This window comes from Megascapheus bottae, chromosome 16 (genome assembly GCF_031878675.1).
Source record: "Megascapheus bottae isolate mThoBot1 chromosome 16, mThoBot2.hap1, whole genome shotgun sequence".
Lineage (NCBI taxonomy): Eukaryota > Metazoa > Chordata > Mammalia > Rodentia > Geomyidae > Megascapheus > Megascapheus bottae.
Window position 1 is genome coordinate 54,132,143 of NC_143524.1, and position 16,110 is coordinate 54,148,252.

Consider the following 16,110-nt stretch of genomic DNA (forward strand, 5'->3'; position numbering starts at 1 on the left):
TCATTTACTCCACGTCTAATTTTTGCTGGAGGCTCAGCATGCTGGGTGACCCATCCTAATGTTTCCTGCGTGAAAACAAGCACTCCACCTCTGAGCTGTATCTCCATCCTTCAACTCTCATTTTATTGGCCAAAGCTAGACAAATAGCTACAGCCATTTTCCAACGAAGTTCAATCTCCTAGCACACATTAATGGAGAGAATAGGATAATTTGTGAATTCTAATGATACCCAAAGACATTTATCTGCAACCATGCCTCCTCTATCTTTTTACAATTGGTATCATCACTAAAATGCCCCAGTGTCAACATTTTGGAAACAGCAGTACTGCAGCACAGTTCTGTAAGCAGATGGCTTACATTTATAGTCCTAGCTCCTCAGAAGGCTGAGATCTGAGAATCCTGGTGGAAAACCAGTCCAGGCAGAAAAGTCTGTGAGACTCCAGTTAACCAGCCGAATGTTAAAAGTGAAGATGTGATTCAACATTGAATAAAAATACCACGCCAGATCATGAGACTGGTTCAAGCCCTAGTACCACCCCTCCCACAAAAGAATTCTCATATGACCAACTTGTTTCTGCTTAACTTCTTTCTTATTTAAATGCTAAGATTTCCTTAAAAAGTTCCTTTCCTTAATAGTCTTTAATAGGCCCCTTTATTTTTTTTCTTTCCCTGTTCTCAAACTTAACACACTTTAGCCCTTTCTCCCCTCACTAAGGTTCCCTCCCCTCCCCCTTCAGCAAGAATAAATTCCTCTCCTCTGTGTTCTGTGTACTTCCCTCTACTTTCTCACTTCCTTGTCATTCAGAGTTTCAGGTTATTACAAGGCAAAATAACAAGCTATCAAGAGGAAGTAGATATTTCTCAATCCATTGGGATTTTTTTTACATTAATTGGTGAGCTGCTCTGATTTTTCAGTTTATACTCATCCCACAAAGCGTTCACCTGATTAATTCTTATTAGAATCCTTTTCTGTTAGAATAACATGGACTCTCTAATATGATTATCCTAGTCTTCACTGTTCAGGGTTTTTGTTTTGGTTTTTCTTTCTTTCTTTTTTTTTTTTCCAGTCTTGAGGCTTGAACTCAGGGCCTGGCCATTGTCCTTGGGCTTTCTTAAGGCTAGCATTCTACCACTTGAGCCACAGCACCACTTCTAGCTTTTTCTGTGTATGCGGTACTGAGGAATTGACTCCAGGACTTAGGCATATTAGGTAAGCACTCTACCAATAGTCCACACTCCCTGCCAGAATTTTTGTTTTTATTTGTGCAGTATTGAGAATTGAACTCAGTATCTTGCATTTGCAATGTGAGTGCTCTACTATTTGAGCTAGGCCCCCAGCTCTGAATTCTTTTTAACCAATATTCCCTTACTAAATTGTAATATCCTTCTAGATGAAGCGATGGTTTATATGTCATAATGTTCAGCAATTTTTGATCTACTAACTGGTCCTGCATTTGGCTGAATTGATTGTTGATTTTAGTAACATTTTAGGAGATCTAGATCTTGATTTTTACAATTGGCAATGTTTGATTATTTTCTTGTTCAGAAAAAAAATACTACAAATAAGAAAAATGCTATTTTTATATGGATGACCTTTCTACTTCTCACCTCCTATATTAGATATTTACTATTACTAATTTAGGTTTTATACTACACTTACTTTCTAAAAACTTTAAGTGAACAAATTCAACAATTCAATAGCTTATCTATTCATATATGAACTGATTTACCCAATAGTAGCTTAATGAGTGCCGATCATGAGTTAAGGACTGGGTAGGAAGTTTAACAAAACATGATTACCCCCTTTAGGTAAATAGAAAGGGCAAATCAAATGAGAGGACCTAAGTTTCCCAAACTATGGTAGTGTCTGTTCAGTGGCTTCCTCATTTGGGAAGGCTGCTTAGTTTTGTAGCACTCCACTAAATCCCATCCTACCAAACCTAAGTTTGGACAGCTTTCATGTGCATTTAGCCCTTATCCAATCACTAGCCTTATCCCTTAAAGTATAGCTTTTAAGATAAAATTAGCATATATTAGTTATGGTAGGGGTAGATTTCATTGTGACATTTCTACGTGTGTATACAGTGAACTTTTTTGTACTGGAACTAGGGATTGCACTCAGGGCCTGGTCAGGATCCCTTAGCTTTGTTGCTCAAGGCTGGATCTCTACTACTTTGCCATAGCCCCATTTCCAGCTTTTTGGTGATTAATTGGCAATAAGAGTCTCATAGACTTTCCTGCCCTGGTTGGCTTTGAACCACAATCATCAGATCCTAGACTCCTGAGTAGCTAGAATTACAGGCATGAGTTACCAGTATCTGACTTACATGTGTTGAAGTATAGTTGCTTTCCGAATCAACTACCCTTTTCTAGAGAAAAAATAAAAAGCCAGGCAAATAAGGAAATGAAAAACATGGATAGTAACAGCTTTCAAAATTTTAGAACATGGGGCTGGAAGTTTGGCCTAGTGGTACAGTCCTTGCCTAGCATGCACAAAGACCCGGGTACCACATACCTACAAAAAAAAAAAAAAAAAAAAAAAAAAAAAAGCTGGAAGTGGTACTGAGGCTCAAGTGGTAGAGCTCTATCTAGCCTTGAGAAAGTCCAAGGACAGTGCTCAGATCCTGAGCTCAAGCCCAGGACTGGCAAAAAAAATTTTTTTTCAGAACATCTAAGAGACAGATAAATAACACAATTGGTACTGTATGGTAAATGGTGTATCTTAGAGAAGACTGGTACTTCTTGGAAGATAGAAACTCTGAAACTAACTTTGATGTTAAAAAAATAGCTGGGGGGTAAAATGTGGCTCCCCGCCCCCTTTTTTTTGCCAGTCTTGGGGCCCTTTAGCTTTCTCAAAGGTAGCGCTCTATTACTTGAGCCGCAGCATCACGTTCAGTTTTTCTGTGTATGTGATAACCAAGGAATTGAAACCAGGGCTTCTGTGAATGCTAGGTAAATACTCTACCACTAGGCCAAATTCCTGGCCCCAAAATGTGGCTTTTATGAGAAGAAAGTATGCTATGTACAGGTACTGAAATAAGAAATAGTTACTTGGTTCAGAAAGTACATTCAACAGGACTGTAACATAACATACAAGTTGAACACCAGCTGGGCGCTGGTGGCTCACACCTGCAATCCTACTCAGGAGGCTGAGATTTGAGGATCATGGTTCAAAGCCAGCCCGGGCATGGAAGTCTGTGAGACTCTTATCTCCAATTAACCACCAGAAAACTGGAAGGGGCGCCGTTGCTTAAGGGGTAGAGCACTAGCCTTGCCCTGAAGAGCTCAGGGAGAGTGCCCAGGTCCAGAGTTCAAGCCCCACGACTGACCCCCCCCCCCAAAAAAAAAGCTAGAGGAATGAGCAGAGGCTGTAGTTTGGATCCAAAAGTTTCCCCAAACTCTCACTTGTTAAAGGCCTAGACCTTAAGATAGCAGTATTGGGAAAAAGTGGAGCGTCGAAGGAGTTTTCAGGTACTAGGGGGCATGCCTTAAAGGGAATTTGGGAATCCTCAGCCTCTTTCTTTCTCTTTAGCTTCCTATCCATGAAGTATGCAGTTTTGCTGTACCACGTTCTGCCTTAATACGTTGGCAGAAAACAGGCATGAGAAAACCAGAGCCAATTGAACATAGACTCAGACCTCTGAAATTGTGAGTGAAAATAATCTTTCCATTCTGTAGGTTGATTATCTGATATTTATTATAGTTCATCAGAACACAACATGTATCAGATCTTAAGAGTGCTGTGTGCTACAATCAGGAATTATTTTTGGTGCTGGTACTGACTGAGCTTTGGACTCAGGGCCTTATACTTTCACTCAGCTTTATCACTCATAGCTGGTGCTCTGCCACTTGATCCATGCCTCTAGCTCAATTTTTTGTTGGTTTCTGGAGATAGAATGTATTGCGCTATTTTTCCTGGGCTAGCTTTGAACCACAGTCCTCAGCTTCTTGAATAGCTAGAATTACAGGTGCCAGCCATGAGTGTGATGCTAGTTACTCAGGAGGCTTAGATCTGAGGATTGCTGTTCAAAGCTAGCCTGAGCAGTAAAGTCTGTGAGATGTTTATCTCCAGTTAACTACCAAATAAATAAATAAATAGCCAGAAGTGAAGGTGTTGCTCAAGTGGTAGAATGTCAACCTTGAGCAAAAAAGCTAGAGCTAGTGTGCAAGCCCTGAGTTTGAGCCCTAGTACCAACACTTCATATATCCATATATATGCATGTGTATATATATATTTATATATATATATGTCTAGATAGATAGACAGATAGATAGATAGATGCTTTAAATCTGTAGAACACTGCCAAATTCCTCTCTCATGCAAGGGGTGTCTTGGTTGGTACTCTGAATTTATGTAGTTCCAGAAGCTGATTTTGACTATGGATAGAGTAAGATTTCCCTTGGGTCAGGTATGCAATGGAATTGAAAAGACCTACCTACAAAAGAGAGCCAAGCAACAAAGCTAGAACTGATTCAAATCTGAGAGGAAAAGCAGGAATAATTAACAGCAAATAGAACCAAAGACACTAGGACAGCCAGTCAAGTGGGCGCTGCAATTCACTTCTATAATTTTAGCCACTCTGGAGGCTGAGATCTGAGGATTACAGTTCAAAGCCAGCTTAGCTGGAAAATCCACGAAACTCTTATCTTCAATAATAAGCAGTAAGCCAGAAGTGGAGATGTGTCTCAAGTGGTAGAATGCCAGCCTTGAGCGAAAAGAAGGTCAGATCACATTTCAGGGCTTCTTCAGCAGTGTGATTATGAGGCTATATTCCAAGCTAGTTTGGATCCAAGCTTCTCTGAAAACTTTTAAGCTGAGTTACAGGGCTTGTATATACTCTAGACATGTAGTATCTTGTTCAATCTTGTGAGTTCTCTCCATCATGTATCTGGTTTGGAGTAAGTCCTCAGTAAATATTTAGTGAAAGATTTGGACTTGCTGCTAATTGTTAAACACAGGAATGCTTTTGTTTAGTCTAGGCATATGTTATGTGAACACTGTACCACCAACTGCGTGCCAACCCCCAGAACACACTCTTCCTTGTTATTTTTTTAAAAAGTAAATGCCACCTAAAATCATGTTATTTACTGGCTATTAAGCTACAAAATAAACTTCTTTTAAAGCATCTCAGTTATATGAATCTAAATCATACATGTCAAAGAATAAAAGAATAAGAGAATCCGAAGGAAAAAGTAAATATATATGAGCAAAATAAGTACTTTGGAAATCATCTGGTAGAAGTTTCCATAAGAACAGTAATTCAGAAACAGCAGCCAAGATATTTGTAAAACACGGTTAAACAATGCACATTTGCTCATAAATCTTGCATGTATCTGTGTGTGAGTTGCCAATTATAGCTCAAGTGGGTGGTAAACCAAAAGTTGTAATTTCCTGTGGAGAAACTTCATCATTTTGCCATCTGTTCCAAAGTTATAGAAGAAATAGGTAAGCTTTGGGACCAAAGGCTGTGAGAAGGCTATAAGCAAGTAATGGTTACATAGAGTGAGTAGCCTGTACACATGTCACAATGGTGCCATCATGAGACAAGTCCATGTAATATAAAAAATGAGGGAAGAAAAACAAACTTTAGATTAAGTTCAAGTTCCTAAGAACAGCTGGGCTCTGGTGCCTCACATCTGTAATCCTAGCTACTCAGGAGGCTGAGATCTGAGGATCATTATTCAAAGCCAGCCTGGACAGGACAATTATTAGACTCTTATTTCCGATTAACCACCAAAAACCCAGAAGTGGAGCTGATGGAAAAGGCTAAGGGACAGTGCCCAGATCTTAAGATAAGGCACAATACTAGCATAAAAGATCCACAAAACTCCTAAAAACAACAGAACCCCACCTCCTTAATTCCCAAAAAAAGCAGCAAATGTACTTTGCAAACATGCATCAGTAAGACATGACTAGATATGCTCCATAAACTGAAGCAGCGCTCAAACTGCTAGGATTACAAGAGTAAGACTATCTTTTGAATATTTATTAAATGACTGCATCTCACATGTTCTTCCTTGCTCCTGTCTCCCAGAGACTTTCAGCTCTCTACCTCCATACTTCATGGTTGGAATATCTCAACAGGAATCTGGTCACTTCTCTAGCTCAACCCTTCTCCACTTAATCTAGTCATTGAAGCTTCCTTTATCTTAATCAGAAAACAGTTGAGTCTCTTTAAGGACAGCCAGAGCACAGCCCGCAAGGCCTCTTCTGGAGAAATGCCCACTATGGAGGGGAGAGCTAGGTGAAAACCTCAGAATCACTCACAAAGTTTGCCCCTCTCCTTTTGGTTGGGGCTTCTCTTGTGGTGTGACTGGGAAATTTGAATTCAGTCATCTCTGAAGAGCTCTTGACTAAAAGCTTGATCTTCTACTCTGGTGGCTTCTGGGGGTAGAAGTGACTGAAAGTAACTATCCCCACCCACACCCAACATGCCACACTCATCTAAAGCAAACCCTTCAAATGTTCTGTCCTCTTAAAGGGCAGTTTCTGTAATCCTCCCGTGACAGATTTGGCCTTCAGAAGGTGGTACTTTAGGAGCCGTTATGGTTGGCCTACATTCTCTAAAGGTCTTCTAGTCACCTGTTTGTCACCTACCAGGCTTTTCACTTACTCCCCTTTCCAGGGATAAAGAAAATATGAAGAATAAGAAAAGACAGCCAGGTCTGGACCCACCTCTTGCTAAGCCACTTAAAGTTATTAAAGAGTCCAACTGGTATAATCAATAGCATAAAACCAGCAGATTAACTGAAAGCTGAAAATTCCCTAAGCCACCAAACCCCCTCCCTTTGGAACACTCTTCACCTTGCAATGGGATCAGGAATCTCTCTTTGGTGGCCTCTGTCTCCCCCAGGAAAAAATTAAAACCCACAGCCTAAATACAGAACACTAAAATTTACCAAACTGCAAGTCTAACATCTGTTCTCACACAGTTCCTTCAGTGTCATTTCATTTTTTTTCCCAGCCATGATGTTTTCTTCTGGGACATGGAGCCAATTTTAGGATTGGTGCCCTTGGAAGAGTCTCCCTCACCATTCCCTGTTATTAATCGATGGAACCTCCACCACAACTCAGTCACAACAGTTATAGTAGGCTAGAAAGTGACCACCCAAGGATTCCCTGGAATCTTCAGGGAATCCTTTCTTTAGTTGGGGGCGAGGGGAAAGATCTTTGCAGGTGTGGTTAAGTTGAAGGGTCTTGAGTTGGGGACCCCAAGTATCCCCCAGAGAGCTGCAGAGAGCAATGTGACACACTGAGAAAAGGTGGTCAAGATGGAGTCGGAGTGCTCTGAGGCTTGGATGATGTAGTCACACATCCAAGGATGCTGGAGGCCACTGGATGCTGGAAGAGGAAAGAAAAGGGTTCTCCCTTAAGCCCTCTGGAAATTTCGTATCCCTACTGACAACTTGACTTTAGCCCAGTGATACTGATTTTGGACTTGCAGCCCATTTCATTGAAAAGAATGAATTTCTGTTGTCTAAAGGCTTACTGTTTGTCAGGCCGGGGGTGTGGCCTAGTGGTAGAGTGCTTGCCTACCATGCATGAAGCCCTGGATTTGTTCCTGGGTACAAATCCACAAACACAGGAAAAACTGGAAGTGGTACAGTGGCTCAAGTGTCAGAGTGTTAATCTTGAGCAAATTGTGTCCAAGGACAGTGCCCTGTGCCAGTGCCCTGACTGACAAAATAAATAAATAAATAAATAAATAAATAAATAAATAAATACAAACAAAAGAAAAGAAAAGAAAAAGGGGGAAAAAAGGCATTTTTCATATTATAGTAATCACAGGAAACTAACAGCCGCCAGCTCCTAAACGTAATTACCACTTTTCACTGAGGTTGCATGCTTAATTTTCACTGCTAATGTTAATTCTAAGTGATTCAAAGGAAGCCTTTTTTTCTTTTTCTTTTCTCTCTTTTTTTTTTCTGACAGCAGCATATGACTTTGTTCAAACATTCCTTAGGCTTCGAATTTGGGAATATCCTTTTTCTTTTACTCCTAAGAACTAATGGAAAAGGAAATATTGTAAAACAAAATGAAACAAAACAAAAACATAGTATGTTTTATACTTTCTCAACCTGCTCTTTTCTTTTTTTTTTTTTTTTTTTTTTTGCCAGTCCTGGGCTTGAGCTCAGGGACTGAGCAAGGTCCTTGGACTTTCTCAAGGCTAGAGCTGTACCACTTGAGCCTCAGCACCACTTCCGGCTTTTTGCTATGTATGTGGTACCGAGGAATCAAACCCAGGTCTTCGTGCATGCTAGGCAAGCACTTTAACCACTAGGCCAAACTCCCGGCCCCTGCTCTTTTCTTAACTAACCAAAACTTCTTAAAGCTTCATCCACTACAGTCATCATACTGATACCCTTCAAAATGTTGAAAAATTCTGGTTCTTAGCTAGTTTATCAAGATGCTGAAAGGCTAAAATTGCCAATTTCTCCATGCATTCAGAAAAGCCATAACCATTGAATTTGTTTGGATAAGTAGGGTATTTTTAGGTGACATTGAGAGTTGTAGGACCAGGAAGTTGAAGGATTGGAAAGAAATAGAAGGTTCTGGAGATGATAAGAAAAACAGAAGAAGGAGAAAGCAAATGACCGACTGGCATGACTGGGGCTACTGGGTGATGTCAGAGTCCTGAGGGGGGACCTGAGTAGTTTTCATAGCTTATGTAGTTTAAGTTAAATAATGACAAGGAATGCTTCTCGGTATTGAGTGGTGATGGAGACAAGAGTGCACGAGGTTGGGGAATAATTCATGTGGCATTGTTTGGGATAGATAGATTTAGGACATAATGGGAAAAAATAGAGGTATATTATACTTAAAGTGGAGACACTATTTTTAAAACAAATTTAATGATAAAGTATTTATACTTATTTGTGGCAGACAGTGATCCTTGTTCTGCTCTCTCTTTTTGGTGTGATCAGCATTTTTAGCTTCCACAAATAAGTAAAAATGTACCATTTTCATCTTTCGGTGCCTGGTTTAGGGCTAGTGATGAAGGACTGGGCAGTAGTTTATTAATAGGACATTTGTCTAGCATACACGGGCCCTGGGTTAGATCCCAAACATCTGATAGGGAAAAAATAACAATTTGTTGGTGGTGGTGGTTGTGAGGCTTAAACTCAGTGTCTGAGCACGTCCCTGCTCAAAGCTAGCACTCTACTACTTTGAGCCATAGCTCCACTTCTAGTGCTCTGGTGGTTAATTGGAGATAAGGATATCACAGACTTTCCTGCTCTGGGTGGCTTTGAACCATGATCCTCAGATCTCAACTTTCTAAGTAGCTAGGGTTATAGTCATAAGACACCAGCACCTGACATAATCATTTTTAACAAAGTGGGATGCCTTAAAGAAATGAAGATAATTATAAATAGGCTACTGAAATTGTGGTTAAAGAAATTCAAAATAGAGGTTACTCCATAGGAAAAAAATTAGTGTTTTCAACATTAGTTTGGATCCTCCCCTCTTCCTTTCCATTTCTAAAGTGGTTCAGCCCCTTCTTCTCTTATGAGCAGATAGGTTTCTCTGTCTGTAGAATTTGTTCTCTCCATTCTAGTCCTGCATACCCTCACTAGATAAATCTTCCTTAAATGTATTACCTCTAGGGGAGTAGAAGAATCATGATAGAGGCAATACAACTACCCCATAGGTACAGTCAATACAATTGCCCCAAAGAATGTGGTCTGAGACTCATGTCTTCTGCTTAGAACTGAGAGGTTTCCAGGATGTAGGATTATTATTGCAATCAAGACCCCCACTTCTGTTATTAGTGACAGGGTGGCCAATTGCCCTAGTTTTAGCTGTAAAGTTTATATTACCTCATAGACCTTCTTAGGAAGTAAGAACAGAAGAGACAAAGGCGAATGCTTCATTAACTTGACTTCTCCAGATTTTTTTCTCAATCCATGTCCAGATTTCATTTTTTGTGATTCCAAAGAAAAGCTCTATGAAAGGATTGTTTCAGTTGATGGTAGATAAACTGTCATGAAGAAAAAAAAAACAAACCTTAAAAACTTTAATTAGGGGCTGGGAGTTTGGCCTAGTGGTAAAGTGTTTGTCTAGCATGCACAAAGGCCCGGGTTTGATTCCTCGGTACATAGAAAAAAAGCTAGAAGTGGTGTTGTGGCTCAAGTGGTAGAGCTCTAGCCTTGAGAAAAGACCAAGGACAGTGCTCAAGCCCTGAGTTCAAGCCCCACAACTGACAAAAAAATCTTTAATTGTAATTATAAAGCAAATCTCAAAACTAAACAAATTATTGTGATCCAACATTCATACTCCGTGGTATTTACCTAAAATGAGCTGAAAGCTTACATCTACTCAAAAATCTGAACATGAGTTTATGTGCATGTGAGTGTCATACTAATCCTGAGTCTTGAACTCAAGGCCTAGGTACTATCTCTGAGCTTTCTTTGCTCTAGACTAGAGCTATGCCACTTGAGTTACAAATGTACTTCCAGGTTTTTGGTGGTTAGCTGGAGATAAGTCTCATGGACTTTCCTTCCCAGACTGGCTTCAAATTTGATTCTGAGATCTCAATATTCCAAGTAGCTGATTATTATAGCTGTGAACCAATCAGCACCCAGCAGATAAAGACAATTTTTTTATAGTCACTGAATTTATAACTGACAAAACTTAGAGCAATCTCAGTGTATTCAATGGCTGACTAAGCTATGGAATATCTAGACAATGGCATATTATTCATCAATAAAAATAAAGCTATTAAAAGGCATAGATGAATCATAAATAATTCTGCTAAGTGAAAGGAGTTTATTTTAAAATTCTACATACATATGAGTCCAACTATGAGACATTTATGAAAAAATAAACTATGAAGACAATAGGAAGATTGGCAGTTGCTATTGTCAGGGAGGATGCAAAGATGAAGATGCTGAACCCAGAATAGTTTCATTCTATGATGACACCTGACATTGTGGGTATTTATTACATGGATTTCTCAAAGCAGATAGTTCACTGTTTGGGTGCCTATATAAACATAAACTTAAGTTAATAAAACTGCATTAATATTCACTTACTAATTATAACAAACATCACAATAATGCAAAATGTTAATAATAGGGAAACTAAGTGGGCTGTATTTTAGAGGCAAGATGATATATAGGAATTCTCTGTATTTTTTAATACACTTTTCTATAAACCTAAAACTTTTTTTGCCCAGTTCTGGGGCTTGAACTCAAAGGCTTGGGCACTGTCCCTGAGCTTCTTTTGCTCAAGGCTGACACCCTACCACTTGAGCCACAACACCACTTCTAGCCTTTTCTGATTCTATGGTGAATTGAACCCAGGCTTCGTGCAAGCTCGGCAAGCATTCTACCATTAAGCCACATTCCCAATCAGCAACTACTTTTTGAATCAAATGAAGAACTGAAAAAGAAACATGATTAAGTAAATTTTGTCAGCCACATCTTGGCTAAGAAGACATGAAAATCGCTTTGCAAAGATTATTATGAGGCTAAGCAAGAAAAGAGAAAGGCAGCACCTGGAAATCAATTTTTTTAATGGGGGGTGGAAATTATGTCAGAAAAATTAGATTCCCAGGAAATTAAAACTTCTAGTTCCAATGGTACTAGCAGATTAATACACACACACACACACACACACACACACACACACACACACACACACACACACCTCATTTATCAAGAATAAGGAAACTTTCAATATATTCCAGGTAATAAAAACTGTGGCAGCTCTCATTCAAATGCAGCTGTAGATATGATTCTTTGATGGATGTCTTTGTTTCCACCAGTATGGAAGTAGGCACATAAGTCTGCTTTTGCTCACCATTTTATCCTGCAATGGAACAGGACTGTGTCAAACAGTTTCAGAGAGAAAATTAATATTATTACATGAAAGGCAATGGGGTAAAGTAACTGCAACATGGATTGAAAGAGCCTACTTAGAGCAATTGATCAATTTATGTTTTTCTTTCCCAACACTAATGTGGTGATATTTTTTTTCCAACATGTTTCCATCTCACCAACACTGTGTGAATGTCCCATTAAGTCAACATAATTCTAACATTATCAGAAATTAATATCAGATCTCATGTGTTAACAAACTTGGTTTTTACAAGTCTACCTCTAGTTGAAAAACCATTTGCCAGATGTGGAATATTCGCACTCCTCACTCACCAGGGGACTTCCCACAACCCCTTTCGCACGTTTGGAACTCACAAAAATTGCTCAGAAACTCAGGAAGGCACTGAGAGTTGCCCAGTTATTGTAAGAGATACAGATGAGCAACCAGCCATGTGGGTACATCAGGTGAAGTTCAGAAGGCCCCCCAGCATAGACGCTTCCATCCCCGGGAAGTTGAAGTTAAGTCCCTGGCACCTGAACCTTGGGTTCACCAACCTGGAACCTCCCCCCCGCCAACTCTTCCTGTTTAGGAATTTTATGAAGGCTTCATTACTCTGGCGTGATGGATTAAATTACCGACCAAATGGAAGAAGAACTCAATCTCCAGTTCCTTTTCCCTCCCTGGAAGCCGAGGAAGGGCTAAAATGCTGTGCCTCATCAACGATTAGTCTTCCTTAGAACAAATGATGCTCCTGTCATCTTTGTGTGTCTTGGGGGTGGAGGGGATCACAGGGCTTGAAGTCTGGGCCTGGGTGCTGTCCCTGAGCTCTTTAGCTCACGGGTACCACCCTACCCCTTGAGCCACTTCCCTGCTCCTGTCATCTTTATCACTCAGGACATTCCAAGGTTTTTAGGAATCTATGCCAGGAACCTGGACAGAAACCAAACATCTGTCTGTGATAGTACCAAGTGGCAGTGAATTGAATGGCATAAATTTAAGGGTGTATGTACAGTTAATGAGTGGTTTGTAATGATGGTTCTGGCAATGTTGTTAACTAAAGTTTCCAAGGTAGTGACAAATCATTAGGCTGCACCTGTGTTTCGTCGCAATTTATCTCCAACTAACTTCTTCAATTGACAAATTTATGATGTCAGCATGTCTTGGTAATTATAAGCTTCCCCTCTTACTTCATCTAGCCCCAATACCATCTTACTTGAGTAATTTATTGATAATTAGATGTTACAGAAACTCCTGAGAATCTATGACTGAATTAATTAAATATTCTGCTATTGAGCTTCTTCTTAAGAAGACAGAAAGAAATAGATGCTTTTGAACAATGATTTCTTCAGAAGACTTAGAAGTTTAAATCTAAACTTTTTCTTCTATTCCCAACACCTAATATTTCAAAACATCTTTTCCAGTACAAACTATAAATAACAAGAACTTAATAAATCAGAACTTGTCAATCTACATGCTGCTTAGAACTGTTACTGACAGGCTAGTAGAAGGCATATAAGCAAGTGCCTTCTCTCCATCATGTAAGAAGAAGGTGGCAGTATAAACTAGGGGAGCTCCTGAACACAAACTGAACTAATTATCAAAGAGCGAAAACAAAGCTTAATGTCTATGGCTCAGGCCTACTATCCTAGCTACTCAGGAACTAAGATGGGAGGATTATAGTTCAAAGCCAGCCCAGAGAGGAAAGTCCAAAAAGCTGGAAGTAGAGGCGTGGCTCACATGGTAGAGTGATCGTCTTGAGTACACAAAGCTAAGGAATAGTGCTCAGGCCCTGAGCTCAAACCCCAGCACCAGCATAAAAACAAACCAATAGAGCAAAACTCAGAAAACAAAGACCCTCAAAACACCCCAAAGTCCCCTCCAGGCTCATATTTTCTTTTCTATCTGCACCTTGGTCTCCTGCTATGTCACAGAGAACTCAATTAAGGACACTTGTATGGAGGTGTCATCAGCTTAGACAGTGGTGAGCAATGATTATAAGAATTATACAGTCAACGAAAGCAAAGATCGTACCTGCTAGGATCTGCAGCACGTGGACATAAAAGTACTGGGACCAAATCACCTCAAGGAACCTTGGCTCAGGGTGGACTGCGCTCAGCACATCTCTGCCAGGCTCATTACCAAAATGATAGCAGAGAAAATGGCTAGTGACAAGCTGAAGAATCTGAGGAGTGACCTAAGATGCTGGGAATGAATATCAGATGGCTAAGGCTGGTGGCAGTACCACTAAAGGATACTTCCAACCAGGAGCATACATACAGTTCCAGTGAGCCTATGGCTATAAACAGAGATGTTTGTCTAAATATGTATATATGTATTCAACATACATATTTATTCTCAGGAGGCTGAGAAGTCCCAGAGTAGACCCCAATATTTGGTCAAGGTCTATCCTAACAGTGGTGGATATCCATGGTGAGACAGCAAATATGTCAGCTCAGGTCTGAATTTCTCTTATGCAAGTAGATGTGGGGACTGCTAGATATTCTGTGGTGGAACCACCCACCAGCATTGCAATGAGCACACTGAGGAAGAACCAAGAGGAAGCGCTAACGTACTCAAGCTAAAGAAAGATAAAAATGAGACTGAAAAAAATTAAAGCAAATCATTCCTAATCTGCAGATTGAGACATTCTAATCACTAATTCCTTCAATAGGTAATTGTTGAATCTTCTATACACATGCATATATGAGTATATCATTTGCCTATATTTGTCATAGAATACATGATATCCATATTTGTCATATGTAGTATGCATTATCTATATTTAAAATTTGTCATACATGATAAAGTAAAGTTAGGAGGTATATAAGATATGCAATGAGGGGCTGGGAGTTTGGCCTAGTGGTACAGTGCTTGCCTAGCACGCATAAGGACCTGGGTTCGATTCCTCAGTATCACATACACAGAAAAAAGCCAGAAGTGGTGCAGTGGTTCAAATGGTAGGGCTCTAGCCTTGAGAAAAGCCTAAGGGCAATGCTCAGGCCCTGAGTTCAAGCCCCAGGACTGACAAAACCAAAAATCAAAAACAAAAAAACAGAAGTTTCAATCTTGTGGTAAAGAGAATAAAATCCATAATTAATGGCAAGATAACAGAGTTCTATGTAAATATTGAAAAAAGGCAATCTCATCAGACTGCTGTGATTAGGAAAGATTTCCTGGCAAGGACATCCTTTGAAAGATCAAATCCAGGCCCTCACAGATGTTGGCAAGCACGCTAGCACTGAACCACATCCTCAGCCCAGAAAAGGGCATTTGAAGCAAAAGGAAACATGTGGGAGAGACCTCAGGCTAATCAGTAAACTATGAAGAATTTACTTTAGGTTTTTTAATGTAGGTTCTCTACTTAGAAACTTTGAACTTACAAAGATTCAAAAATTCAAACTCCGCCCCAGAGTCAACATGTGTGGACTCTTTTACACATGACAGAAAGGTAGGGTCACTTCAGTCTTTTTTTTTTTTGCCAGTCCTGGAGCTTCAACTCAGGGCCTGAGCACTGTCCTTGGGCTTTCTCAAGGCTAGAGCCCTACCACTTGGGCCACAGCACCATTTCCAGCTTTTTTCCCCATGCATGCTAGGCAAGTACTCTACCACTAGGTCAAACTCCCAGCCCCTTTTTTTTTGTGGGGGGAGGGGAGGGCTGGTCATAGGGCTTGAACTCTGGGCCTGGGCGCTGTCCCTGAGCTCTTTAGCTCAAGGCTACCACCCTACCCCTTGAGCCACAGCTCCACTTCCCGTTTTCTAGTGGTTAATTGGAGATAAGAATTTCATGGGCTTTAGTGCCTGGGCTGGCTTTGAACCTCAGTCCTCAGATCTCAGCCCCTCGAGTAGCTAGGATTATTGGCGTGAGCCACCATGCCTCGCTTCACTTCAGTCTTTTTACCAGTCCTTGGGGCTTGAACTCAGGGCCTGGGCACTGTCCTTGGACAATTTTTGCTCCAGGCTAGCACTCTGCCACTTCAGCGACATTGCCACTTCCAGCTTTTTCTGCGTATATGGTTCCAGGGTATCGAACACAGGGATTCGTGCATGCTAGGTAAGCATGCTACAACTAGGCCATGCTCCTGGCCCAGTCTTTCAGTTGTTTTGTTTTTGGCCAATTGTGGGGATGGAACGCAGGGCCTGAGCACTGTCCTTTGGCTTTTTATAGGCTGGAACTCCACTACTTGAATCACAGCATCACTTCCAGCTTTTTTTTTTTTTTTCACTTCCAGCTTTTTGCTATGTATGTGGTACCGAGAAATCAAACCTGGGTCTTCATGCAGCTAGGCAAG

General features: G+C 40.4%; 1 long non-coding RNA gene across 2 annotated transcripts in view; it reads right to left on the reverse strand.

Moving 5' to 3' along the window:
• Positions 1-16,110, reverse strand: part of LOC150053594 (uncharacterized) — a 112,640-nt gene that overhangs the window by 76,425 nt on the left and 20,105 nt on the right. Inside the window, exons 2-3 of one of the 2 annotated variants that reach the window (XR_016538103.1) lie at positions 11,651-11,812; positions 9,820-9,980 (exon numbers count right to left, since the gene is read on the reverse strand). This is a non-coding gene — a long non-coding RNA (uncharacterized LOC150053594). The remainder of the gene's footprint in view (positions 1-9,819; positions 9,981-11,650; positions 11,813-16,110) is intronic. The other variant, XR_016538102.1, reaches the window with a different exon arrangement.